Source organism: Myotis brandtii, unplaced genomic scaffold (genome assembly GCF_000412655.1).
Source record: "Myotis brandtii unplaced genomic scaffold, ASM41265v1 scaffold41, whole genome shotgun sequence".
Taxonomy (NCBI): Eukaryota; Metazoa; Chordata; class Mammalia; order Chiroptera; family Vespertilionidae; genus Myotis; species Myotis brandtii.
Window position 1 is genome coordinate 1,708,479 of NW_005365763.1, and position 12,684 is coordinate 1,721,162.

General features: G+C 42.3%; 1 protein-coding gene and 1 pseudogene across 4 annotated transcripts in view; both read right to left on the bottom strand.

The window, feature by feature from the left end:
* Positions 1–12,684, bottom strand: part of PARD3 (par-3 family cell polarity regulator) — a 744,562-nt gene that overhangs the window by 711,472 nt on the left and 20,406 nt on the right. The window lies entirely within an intron of this gene.
* On the bottom strand, positions 5,944–7,340 carry LOC102254422 (annotated as a pseudogene).

A 12,684-nucleotide genomic window follows, 5' to 3' on the forward strand; every position in this document is an offset into this window, starting at 1 on the left:
TGGCTCTTCCTAAGCCTTAGGAGTACCCTAATTAAGTTAATAACAATGTATCTACCTATATAGTTTAAGTTTAAAAAATTTGGCTCTCAAAAGAAATTTCAATCGTCATACTGTTGATATTTGGCTCTGTTGACTAATGAGTTTGCCGACCACTGTCCTAGACAAAGGGAGGTAGAGGCAACTAGAAAAGGCCCCAGCCCATTAATTACTAGGTTATTTGTCTCTTGCCTTTATTGTGATCCTGTAAAATGGGCGCCTGCTCTTGGGAGTGTTATTAAAAGTCTCATTTTCGCCATGTTTTTGTTTCCTAGTCTGTCATTTGAAATTTGGATAGGTAAGCCATTTCTCACAATTTGGGGATGCGTCCGAGACTTCTGTACGTGTGAAGAGGGAAAGGCTGGTTTAAGGGGAGGCGCGCCCCACCCAATTTTGGGTGGCCTCTTGGCCTAAGCCCCATCTCTTCATGGATGATATAGAATAGGACCAAGACTGTTTTTCTTTGGAAGATGACGAAAATGACACAAGGGAAATAGACGCAAGGCAACCAGACAAGCCACATGCATGGGCCAAAGTTGTTAACATATAAGAAATAGATGTAACTAAAATGAAGGGTTTATGATAAAGCCTTTCAGTGATAATCCAAGGAATATTAAAATTACATTTTGTCCCCAAAAGCTGGCCTCACATCTCTAAAAAAAAAAAAAAAAACTACAAAAGTTAGAAAACTGGAAGAATAGAAGTGTAAAAAAGCTATTTAAAAAGGCTGCAGGGCCTGCTCCCTTCCCCCCTCTGCCTTTTCTCCAGCCTCATATGCCTAATTGGTAACTTAAACGCTTTGGAGCATTACTGGGTTAAATAGTAAAAAAATAATAATAATTTTTAAGACCTAGGTATTTCGAAATAACAGATTACTGAAACATTAACCTGAATTTTACTTGTATGAAGAATCTAGAGCAGCGGTTCTCAATCTGTGGGTCGCAATCTCTTTGGGGGTCGAACGACCCTTTCACAGGGGTCGCCTAAGACCATCGAAAAATACATATATAATTACATACTGTTTACAGTAGCAAAATTACAGTTATGAAGTAGCAACAAAAATAATTTTATGGTTGGGAGTCACCACAACATGAGGAACTGTATTAAAGGGTCACGGCATTAGGAAGGTTGAGAACCACTGATCTAGAGGATAAATTTGAATCTATTAATTGAATGTTTTGTATTTTATTTGAAATATATCCTTCAAAATGTGAATGTACTACTAATCTGAGAAATACTAAGTATTTAACTTTCCACCTAAAATTTAAGCCTTCTAAAAAGCTAAAAGTTCTAAGTTCAAAAAGCTAAAAGTTAAAAGAAATTATATGGTTGTAATAATAAAATATATTCATTTTAAGGAAAATAATTCTTGTGTTTTCTCTGGAAAAATTAGTAGTTCAAAATATAGTCTTTATGTGTGTGTCTGTGTACTACATGTGGTAAAATTTCAACCTAGAATATAATGTTTTATTGACCTAATTTTAAAAAAAAGAATTAATTCTACGGTCCAGACAAAATTTTTAATATTAAAACCAGTTTAAGTTTAATTAATGTCCTTTAGAATAATTATAAAAAGTTTGTGATATAATCTTTAAGTTAAATATATTTGAAAATCTTTCTAAGTGTAAATTTCAAGACCTTGACCAAAAGATGACTTTGGAACATTCTAAGGGCCCTGGAATGATTCAAGGATTTATTCTCTCTTCTTAAAAGAAGTATTTTTTTAAACTAAATTAGGCCAATCTAATACAAACAGTCCTCGGGTTAGTCGGACTCAACGTACGTCATTTCGTGGTTACGTCACCATCTCCCATTTATTAAAAAAAAAAAAAAGTTTCGTCATTTCGATGTATGTACATATGTGCTTTATGTTTTTTATTATTTATTTACCACAAGTAAAGGTCAGGAATTGTTATCTGTCTTTTAAATTTTTTTTACTGTTTCACTTCATTACTACTGTGTATGTGCTCCATGTGAGTGACGTAGGTGCGTATGTAGGTGGGTTCCGACTTACGGCAAAAATTGCGTTAAGTCGCGCCGTAGGAACGGATCTCTGATGTAACCCAAGGACATACTGTATACTTAAAATCATATGGAAAGCTTTGTCACATAAAAATAACTGTGTTCTATTTATATACAGGTATTTTAAATGTTATAGAGGTTTCAGGCTACTTCAGAAAGTAACTTACACAAATTCAAAGCCAGGTTCAAACAGAAAACTTTCAGGTATAGCATATATCCAGTCAGGGACACCAGGCAAGCTTAGTGGTGATTCTCTGCATCTACCAGTGACACTCTGGGTATTTAGATTTCATATATTGGGGTTTTATAAATTATTTTCAATGTTTAATAAACCATTTGCAATAAGCCATGTGCCAGATGTCATTCTTTATATACAAATTTTTGTTGTTCTCTCTGTCATTTTACTGGGATTATTATTTACCAAAAGGCAGCTGTCTCAGAATATCATAGAAAAACAAGGTTTTTCATCAATTCTATTTTAATCAAATCTATAACCATGCCACTTTTGAATTTTGTCATTTATGGACAGCCACTGCTCTACTTTAATGCATTTATAAGTATAGAAAACCCATGAAAAGAACTCTGACTTACTCTAAATTGCAGACTTCTAAAAAAGTCATATCTTTCCACTAGATAAAAATTTGTAAAACTTCAGAAAATTATTAATTAAAATTAAATATATATATGTATCTACACTAATAAAAGAGAAAGATGCAAACTGACCGTACCTTCACGATGCCCACAGCCAATCAGGAGTGAGAATGCAAATTAACCTCATCGCCTCCATGGAAACTGACAGCAGGAGGAGACGGCCCCAGCACAGCACAGCCTGCTTGGCTGTTGCCGCGGCGATCAGGGAGTAGGCAAGCCCGGCCTGCAGGCAGCTCCCAGCACGGTAGGCCGTCGCCACGGTGACCTGGGAGCAGGCAAGCGCCGCCTGCAGGCGGCACCCAGCATGGCCTGCTTGGCTGACGTCTCGGCAACTGGGGAGCAGGCAAGTGCGGCCCACAGGCAGCACCCAGCACAGCCTACTTGTCAGTCGCTGCAGTGTGGAGCAGGCAGGCCCCGCAGAGAGCAGAGAACCACAGGGAGCGGGCCTAAGCCATCAGTAGGACATCCCCTGAGGGCTCCCAGATTGGAGAGGGTACAGGTCAGGCTGAGGGACACACACACACACCCCACACCCCCTGTGCATGAATTTCATGCACCGGGCCTCTAGCATGCATATATATATATATATATATATATATATACACACACACACACACACACACACACACACACACACATACACACATACCTACATACATACATACATACACTGGTATATACACACAAAAGGTAATACTCCCTTCATAGCATGCCTAAATGAAATATACAAATAAACACTAGTCAGAAAAGAATAATATTCAGAATTTAAACCTAAAAATTTTCTTTAAATCTCTTCCACCACTATTTACAAAGTAAACTAAAAATTATTATTCAAGCATTAAATCTCACCATTAATAAGACACTATAAGTAAAAAGAAAGTTACTTTTACCTAAAATGTATACATTGCAAATGTATACATTGCAGTATTGGCCAGCATGTCTCTCTCCTACTTGTTTTTCTGGAAAGCAACCAAGTTGGTTGTTCTGTTTGAAAGAAAGTAAAGTCTTTAATATAGCAATTTATGGCAAGCCCAGGGGGAAAGCAGACTTTAACAATGTTTACCCAATTAGAAAAAAAAAAACTCCCTAAATGGGGCTTAAGAATTTCTCCGGAAAAAAATACAGAAAGGAACGCCCTTCAAATATCTAGGAACCATAATTGAAAACCAATGTATTAGGCCTCAAAAGGTAAAAATACAAAAGAATTGCCTTAAGACCCTAAATGACTTTCAAAAATTATTAGGGTACATTGGTTAAGACCTTATCCAAAAATCTCTATGGAAGAAATGACAAATTTATTCAATATACTTAGGGGTGACTCTAATCTTTCCTCGCCCCGAACATTAACAAATGAAACTAGGAAGAAGTTAGTAAGAATTAAACAGGCAATATCCTCAGCCCAAGTAGCACGGGTACAACCTAAGTTGCCTTTATTAGGACAAATTAATCCTACTACAAATAGTCCACTGGGGTCATCTTCCAAAATAAGGACTCTGCTACTATTATTTAGTAGGTCCACTTAGGGCATCAATCCTCTAAAACTGTGGTTACATGGCTCAATTAATATCTCAACTAAGAAAGCACTGCAGGCAGCTTAAAGAATAAAAACCACAATGCATTTATCTTCCCCTTACCTGGAAGCAAATAGAAACCTTATTTCAGACTGATTTGAATTGGCAAATTAGAATAAATGAATATTTGGGGGAACCTACTAAAAAAACAAATTACTACAGTTTTTATATTACACCCCTATTATTATACCAAAAAATACTAGGCAGGAACTTATTCCTGGAGCATTAACTATTTTTACTGACAGCTCCTCTAATGGCAAAGCTGCTTATCATACAGTAAATTCAGACCAAGTCATCCAGACTAGTCACACCTCTGTACAAAGAATTAAATTAAAAGCTATCAAGGCTGCATTGCAGAATTTCCAGAAGCCTCTCAATGTTATTTCTAATTCTGCCTATGCTGCTGGCCTGGTAAACAAAATTGAGACTACTCAATTAAAATGACTCAGTGACCAAAGTCTATTTATACTATTTAAACAGGTACAACAAATTGTACAGCAAAAACAATATCCCTTTTATATTACTCACTAGAGGCCCGGTGCACGAATTCGTGCACCAGTAGGGTCCCAAGTGGGGTGGGGAGGAGCCAAGACCCGCCGGGCAGACAGTGAGAAGCCTTGCTGGCCTGGGATCCAGATCCGTCCCACAGATGTTCCCGCCAGTTGTCAGGAGCCAACTGGCAGCTGCTTTTTTTTTTTTTTTTTGACACTTCAACTGTTTATTCCATAATCAGAAATGGATCTATGCTACCACAGAGGATGATACCCCACCATAAATAGATTGAAATCAGAAAATAGGTAATTTCACACAATGTCCCAGTTATCAACCCAGATGGGTGCACAGGTACAATAACACATGAATGAGGGAAATCTAACAGGCTGAGGGGTTCAAGAATCTCACCCAATTGTGGGGCGGGCTGGCCAGACTTCATCTGCCTGACCCAGGGAGGGACCGAGCAGGGTGTCCGCCTCTCCATTCTCCATCCTTCCATCTGTGATACCTGTCACCCTTGCCAAGCCTCCCCCAAAGTGAGTTCAGCTGAATCCCTGAATGTAAAAGGGTCCGGGGGAGATGCCTCCATTCCAGTGCCCCCTGATTCCCAATGACAGGACCTGGTCTCAGGACGGTGGCCACAGCTGCAGAACATAGATCTATTTCAAGAAAAGTTGGGATGCAGACTTTCTTATGAGCCTCTATTCCAAATGTTTATTCACACTGTGGCAAAGACACCTCGAAGAGTAACATAAGTGGGTAAAGTCAGGGCCAAACCCGGCCATTTCCTCACCCAATCATTCTGAGGCACTTGGACAGAACCAAGTCTCAGCTCTTCACAGGACACTTCCGGGGGTTTTGTAAGTCTAAAGGACAGTAGGCTGTCTCCTCCATTCTTGTTCTTTGGGATTTTTTCATTGTCGGATAAAAGGATACGTACATTGGGGCAATCCTCTCAAGATACAATATTCCAGTTGCACCCCATGATGACAGCGCCCCTCAGAGGGAGGGAGCCGACAGAGGAGGAGCAAGGAATTCTGAAAACCAAAGCGATGACAGAGATGCTAAGCCTTTCCTTCACCCATCTGACACCCCTCCTCAGGCAGCCTGCAGGCCGGGCGTCTGCTGGACCTTTACCACTTGATGTCCTGTCAGGCTGCCCTGGGCCCTGCTAGGTGGTGTGCAGGGCCGCCTGAGCCCAAGGGGAGTCGTGCCCCGCCCCCCCAGCCACTCCTAGTACAGCTTCTGCACATGGGCACTGGTCTCCAGGGGCCACACTGGGATGGCAGTGTAGATGCCTTCCATCTGCCACAGCAGTGCCCTGTCTGCACGCCCGTCCTCCGCCTGGGCCTGGCCCCTGCTGCTTAGGCATGCCTGGTGCAGGCCAGGACCTCCATGAAGTGGCAGAGGAACTTGCCCCTCTACAGCTTCAGGACCACTTCTGGATGTTCCAAAAGCCGTAAGCAGCCTCAAAGCGTAGCAGAACCTCTCCGTCCCTTTCAAGGGTGACCTCTTGGAAGTCTTTGTTCCTCAGGGTGTGGTAGGTGAGCAGCCCCACGTCCTCAATGAACAGCTCCTTGGCCGTGTGCCTGAAGATGTGCACCAGGTACCCGTCGGAGCTGGCACCCTCGTGGAGCCTCACCACCTCCTCCTTCATGTCTCCAAACAGAGCGTCCACAGTGGCGTTCAAGGCAAGGGTACTTTGCTCCATTATCTGGACAATTTCACCTGAGCCTAACATGCAGTCAGCACCCCAAGAACTATGCAAAGCTGTGGGAACATCTTCTCGAAGGGCCTCCAATTTCTTGTCATAACACGGGGCCACAATGACGTGGAAAATCTTGTCTGGGGACAGGTTCTGCCATCTGGCGAAGTAATCTTTCACCAGAGAGCCCATGATCTGCTAGGGAGACTTGGCCCTGCAGAAGTGGGGGGTGATGGGGTGACCCAGCACGCACTCTGCATGTCGGACGCAGCTGGGGCAGGCGGAGGTCCACATGGGTAGCCGGGGCTCTTCCTCACGGTGCTGGCGGTACCCACGCACAAATTCTTTCTGACTATCTAGGATGCTGAAGTCCGCAGCTATTGTCATGTCAAAGACAGTGTGCCCCAAAGGCTTTTGAGGAAGCCGCAGAACCATCTGGATGCATCAGTGACACTGAGGCTGAATTTACCAGCAAAATAAGGCAGAGACTGAGGACACACTGACACTGCCAGCACTTTGTGCTGTGAGGTATCACATTTCTTATTAAGGTTCAGAACACGGAAGAAGTCCTTGGCGTTCTGCTGAGAAACTTGGATTCCTTCCTCTGTGGTCGCACAACTGTCACACACCAGGCAGTCACTCAGAAATATCTTGGCATCGGCCAACTTATGGAATTCTTCCTTCTCTCTGTTCTCCTGAGCCAGACTCCGGACGCTGACTGCGGCATTCTCTTAGTCATCAGTTTTTGTTTCTTTACTACATTCCTTCCGTGTGCAGTGATCACACTTCATCTGGAGCGGGGTGGACGGGGGCCGGCTCGAGTGACCTGGAGGAAGCACGGGGAGAGCAGTCACCACTGGTCGCCCCTGGTACTGCTGGAGGTATCCTTTCTTCCCTGTGGAATGTCCAGGGAAGCGGTCACAGTGCCCGAGGCCGAGTTCGAGGAGGCCAGCAGCGCTGTTGGGATCGTGCTGGCAGCACTGGTCCATTGGGGACTGGCCCGTCCTCTGGAGATTGAACCTGCAGGACTACTGAGGAAGTGAGTGGCTGCCACTGGGCTGGTGGGCCTCCTGAATGGGTCGGTCAGAACCGGCACTCCTGCTGTGGGAGCGCACTGACCATGAGGGGTCAGCTCCTGCGTTGAGCGTCTGCCCCCTGGTGGTCAGTGCGCTTCATAGCGACTGGTCTACCAGTCGTTCTGGTCGCTGGCTTTTTATATATATAGATATCAGGACTCATACCACTCTGCCTGGTCCTTTAACAAAAAGAAATGCATATGCCAATCAATTAGTTACTTTATTACAAAGGGCCACAGAAACTCACCAGCTTTTACATCAGCCTGCCAAAATGTTATCTAAACAATTCTCAATCAGTCAACAGCAGACTAAACAAATTATCAAGGAATGTCCCGCTTGTATGTTACATCTGCCTCAATGGCCTCATACAGGAATTAACCCTCGAGGATTGATAAGGGACCATATCTGGCAAATGAATGTAACACATTATACTCCTTTTGGACACCTTGGGGCATTGTATGTCTCTGTAGATACCTTTTCAAAAGTCCTTTGGGCCACCACATCTACAAGGGAAACGGCGAAACACGTCATTAATCATTGCCTAGCTACTTTTGCTGTCATGGGAATTCCAAAAATTATTAAAACTTACAATGGACCTGTATACACAAGCTGTCATTTCCAGCAATTTTGTACAAAATGGAAAATTCAACACATTGCAGGAATACCATAAAATTCCCAAGGACAGGCAATTACAAAATGCCAACATCAGCGGCTAAAATCCCAACTTGAAAAACAAAAAGGGGAAATACTAGAGAAATCTCCTGTAGGTAGACTACACCAAGCCTCAATTACCTGAAATTTTTTCACTTATAACGCTGATGGCAAGACACCAATGGAGCCTCACTGGTGTCATGATGAGCCAAAGAAAAAAGGCTTGGTCAGATGGAAGGATCATGAGTCTGGTTTATAGAAGGGTCCCAACCGACCCTTTATTAACCTTTGGTTGAGAATATGCTTATGTATTTCCATAAAACTCCTCCAAGCCCATGTGGATTCCTGCAAGGAACAACAAACTTAAACATGGATCTGTGGGAGGAACTGACCAAATTAATGTATGCGGGAAACGTATTTATACGTTTTACGTTGACTGTAAGTAGTAGAGCCACCTCTTACTACCCGCAAACAATGTGTTAATGAGGACCTTGCACCTGGAGCCCCAACCTGTACCTGTGGCTGCAGACAATGGAATACTCCAGCCCCAGATAGCAGCAGCCCCAGGCAAACTTACAGACTAATTCCTTAGATGCCTGGCAACTATCTTAAAAGGACATGAAAGAATTTGATCCTTTTCACTGGATCTCCCCACATTTGCCTCTTAGCATAACCACTATTGTCTGTCTCATTCTGGGTCTTTCTTATATGTTTATTTCTAGTCTGCAAAGTGTCTTAAAAAGATAAGCCCTACAGATGGCATACACTTTTCAAGATTTATTAAGAAAACAAAAACGGGGAGATGCGGGAGACTAATGCATAACAGTATTAGCATGAAAGTGCAAAAAAGACACTGGAATACGAATGGACCCTGACCTCAGCAGGGCTGACATCAGCATGGGATTGCTCCTGCTGTGACTGCTATGGCTCAGGCGATTTCCTAAACTGATCATCTTTACATTGTTTACTAAACTTTACCTTTGATTCTATCTGCTCTGCCTATATGCACTGCTAAAGGGCAAATGTGTAACCAACTGAATAAAAAGCAGGCAGGACCTGGACTCATGGTCCCTTTTCTTGCAAGAGGCTCCATCTGGCCCCGTGCCTTAAAAATTCATACTTCTTGTGTAGTATCTACATTGTGCGTCAGCCCTCCTACAAGTCATCCTGAACCCGCTGTGCAGGTCATGGCAATGGGGGGAGGGGGGAATTGTCTAATGGATGGAATATACTCTTCAGAACTGTTTCACAAATGGCCTTGCTTAAGGAGAATATCACACCATTGATTAGAATCATCCAGAAATTTCCACAAGCAATTGCCTTCTATTCAGCACCTCAGAAAAAAGAGAAAATAAACTAGAACTCTGCCTCAAACATTTCATTTAAGGATGATACTCTTAACAACCAAACATTACAACTTAGTTTGTGAAAAAGTGGTAGAGAAAAACTATTAGTATAAAAAAAGAACTGGGAGAGTTGATTTAGGGGCAGCCAATTGAATACTTCTCACCCAAGATCAAGGCAACATCCTTTTAAGCAAACAATATATTAAGCACAAGAATTTCAGCCAGCATAATAATGCTGAGGTAAAAACTAGTATTAAAGAGGATTACTGGCCCTAGCTGGTTTGGCTTAGTGGATAGAGCGTTGGCTTGCGGACTGAAGGGTCCCAGATTCGATTCTGGCCAAGGGCACATGCTTGGGTTGCGGGCTCAATCCCCAGTAGGGGACCTGCTGGAGGCAGCCAATCAATGATTCTCATCATTTATGTTTCTCTCTCCCCTTCTCCCTTTCTCTCTGAAATCAATAAAGAAATATATTTTTTTTAAAAAAGAGGATTACTGAATGAAGGCTCACCCAGTGGCAATTCACAACTCACTTGTGTCACATATGAAATAAAAGAGAGCAGATTCTTATGGTTTAATGTTTTAATATAATGAGAAGCTTGTGTATACTGTTGAGCTTTCTGCTTTCCCTCTATTTTAAAGATCAGCTTAGAACATACAGCATTTTACTTAGAGTGAGATTTCTTTATTCATTTTCAGAAATATAATTTTACTCATCAAAACCTTTCACACTGACAACGATGATGATACAAGTATGATATAACAGAGCTAACATTTCTGTAGTGATTATGAGCACTTTTCATCTGTGAACTCATGTAATCCTCACTCAATCCTAAAAGTAAATACTATTATTACCACCCTCCTCCACTCCCCTTTTACAGATAAGGAAACCAAGCACAGCAATGTTAAGTCATTTGCCTAAAAGTTACACAGGTCTTAACTGACAGAGCTGAGTTTCAAAACCAGGCAGCCCACCTACAGTCCATGCTTTTAACCACTGATACTACCAGTCAACAAATAATCTCAAGAATCAAACTATATTTAATTGAAATTACCTTTTCAAGTGTTATAATCAATAGTTTGTGTTAACTGTGTTTATTAATGAATCACTGCTTAACTTGTCAATGAAAACATTGTACTTGCATTGGAATAAGTATGTGAATTAACCAGTATTCAATTATTTATACTTTATTCACCATATTTTGTCAGATTTCTTTGTAATGCTCTATATGTCAGTGGTTCTCAACCTTGGCTGCACATTAGAATCACCTGGGAATCTTTTTAAAATCCTGATTTCTGGGCCTCATCCTCCGGGAATTTTGTTTCTTTGTTATGGGGGGGGGCCACAACATTAGGAAAAAAAAAACAGAATTTTTGGAGGATGATTCTAATGTGCAGCCAAGGTTGAGAACCACTGCTCTATGTAGTCCCTTAATAGGGGAAAATCACCAACAGCTGAAACAAGCAGGTCAGAAGTGGGTATTTGCCGAGGGAAACACTTCAGGGTACAAGAGCAGATTAAAAAGATCTGATTCAACACACATCTGTTCTGCCATAAAGGACCATCTGCTTCAATCCCAAACAGCAAAACATTTCAGCAGGAAGTGTCAAATCTGACTCCTAATCAAGAAACAATTTCCACATTTGCTACTAGCCCCAAAGATTCTTTGAAACTCCTGGAGCAAAAGTTAACGGAAAAACACAGGTACACATTCTAATGAGACTAGATCTTGGCCAAGATTCCTACCAGCCATATTTTAAGTAATTAATTGGAAAAGAATTTAAAGACAAGTAAAAAATTGAGTTGGGTACTAAAGACTCAACATTTCTTCAGACCCAGCCTCAATGTGAAAGGAGGCATTCCAAATAAAGGACTCCCAGACTCCCACCCCATGCAGCAGCACACCTGGGACCAGAGAGAGCAGCTCATGGATTTAGAAAAGTGTAATTCATGAAGACGGTCTGAAAAGGTAGCACATGGCAAACTGAAGATAGGGTGAAAGTCTGCACTTGTTTCCACAGGCAACAGAAAGCCTCTGGGGTTCATTCAATGAACATATACACTGAGTGGCCAGATTATTATGACCACCTGAGCTTTGTAGGCAAATTAGCCATACACTGCATCATATGGGATATGGAAGCCGAAGGCCTGTTCGAACACCTTTGCTGTCTGCAGTTACCAAGATAAAACGTCTCCAATTCGCACAGGAACACAAGGATTGGACAGTCCAGCATTGGATAAAAGTCATGTGGTCCGATGAATCACATTTCCAGTTGCATCATGATGCAGATGGGGTGAGAATTTGGTGGAAACAGCATGAAAGCATGTACCCCACATGCATGAGTACAACCCTTCAAGCTGGTGGGGACAGTGTTATGGTTTGGGGCATGTTTTCCTGGCATGATCTGGACCCTTTAATTCGTGTGGAACAACGTCTGAATAGCCACAACATACCTAAGTATCGCTGCTGATCAAGTTCATCCTATCATGTTGATGGTGTATCCCAATGGAGATGGCTTCTTCCAACAAGACAATGTGCCATGCCACAGTGCTCCTATTGTGCAGGAGTGCTTTCAAGAACATGAGGGAGACTTTACCTTGCTTAGGTGGCCCCCACAATCACCAGATCTCAATCCAATTGAGCATTTGTGGGAGGAAGTTAAAAGAGCCATCAGGCAGCTGGTTCCACAACCATCATATCTCACAGAACTGGACAGTGCTATTCATCAGGCATGGTGTCAGATTCCTCACCTCACCTTTCAACATCCCGTGGAGTCAATGCCAAGAAGAACTGCTGCAGTATTGAAGGCAAAAGGTGGCCCAACGCAGAACTGATGGGGTGGTCATAATAATCTGGCCACTCACGTTCAAATACAGTGGGGCCTTGACTTACGAGTGTCCCGACTAACGAGTTTTTTGAGATACGGTCTCGGAACAAAGTAAACTCGTAAGTCAAGGCCCCACTGTATATCCCACGTTCAAAAGCTGTTAAATCGAGTTGTTTACCCATATCTTCAGAAAAAAATCACTCCTACTGTCGTGGTAAACAACATATTTCCTTATTTATAATGGTATGGCCCTCTAGCAATTTCAGTGTGAAATTATAGCTAATTTGCCTACAAACGTCAGGTGG